At 38.1% G+C, this 804-nt stretch overlaps 1 non-coding gene across 1 annotated transcript; it reads left to right on the top strand.

Annotated features, from left to right (window-relative positions):
* The first annotated feature begins 368 nt into the window (after positions 1 to 368).
* LOC121229895 (small nucleolar RNA R71) lies at positions 369 to 475 on the top strand. Its single transcript, XR_005927849.1, has one exon. It is a non-coding gene; the product is annotated as a small nucleolar RNA R71 (small nucleolar RNA).
* Positions 476 to 804: the final 329 nt, after the last annotated feature.

Below are 804 nucleotides of genomic sequence, written 5' to 3'. Positions count from 1 at the left end.
AGACTTGTTCCTCCTCGATGCTAGGGTTGAAGGGTTGATACTCTGTGCATGCTCCCCCTCCATTCGTCTCGTGCCTCATTACTGGATGTACATGAGTAGAACCAAGTAAACCATCAATCTTTTTATTTAGAGGTTCTACCTGGTTTGACAGCATAGTAACCGAATCGATGTTATAAACGCCTGCTGTTTTAGTTGGCTTAGTTCTCATGACTTGCCACTGATAGTTATTTAGTGACATCTCTTCAATAAACTCATAAGCATTTTTAGGTGTTTTATTATTTATGGTTCTGTCAGCAGCTGCATCAACCATTTGTCGAGTTGAAGGATTCAGGCCATTATGGAATGTTTGAACCTGTAGCCAAAGCGGTAACCCATGATGAGGGCACCTTCTCAGTAAGTCCTTGTATCTCTCCCATGCATCGTAAAGAGTTTCTAAGTCTATCTACACAAACAAAGAAATATCATTACGTAATTTGGTCATTGCCGGCAGAAAATATTTTAATAGAAATTTTTTGATCATTTGTTCCCAAGTAGTGATTGACCCTTGTGGTAACGAGTTCAACCACTGTTTAGCTTTGTTTCTCAATGAAAAAGGGAATGGCATCGTCAGAAACTCCATTAATTTAAATATATCGCAGAATTCCAAGAAATTTGCCAAGTGAGTGTTCAGATCCTCATCCTACAAACCATCAAAGTGAACAAATTACTGTATCATTTGAATAGTGTTAGGTTTTATTTCAAAATTATTTGCAGCAATAGCAGGCCTAACTATACTTGACTCAGTTCCTGCTAAAGTAGGTTTAG

Source organism: Gossypium hirsutum, chromosome A05 (genome assembly GCF_007990345.1).
Source record: "Gossypium hirsutum isolate 1008001.06 chromosome A05, Gossypium_hirsutum_v2.1, whole genome shotgun sequence".
Classification (NCBI taxonomy): domain Eukaryota; kingdom Viridiplantae; phylum Streptophyta; class Magnoliopsida; order Malvales; family Malvaceae; genus Gossypium; species Gossypium hirsutum.
Note: the sequence above shows the minus strand (reverse complement) of the source record. Positions and strands in the feature narration are given on the sequence as shown.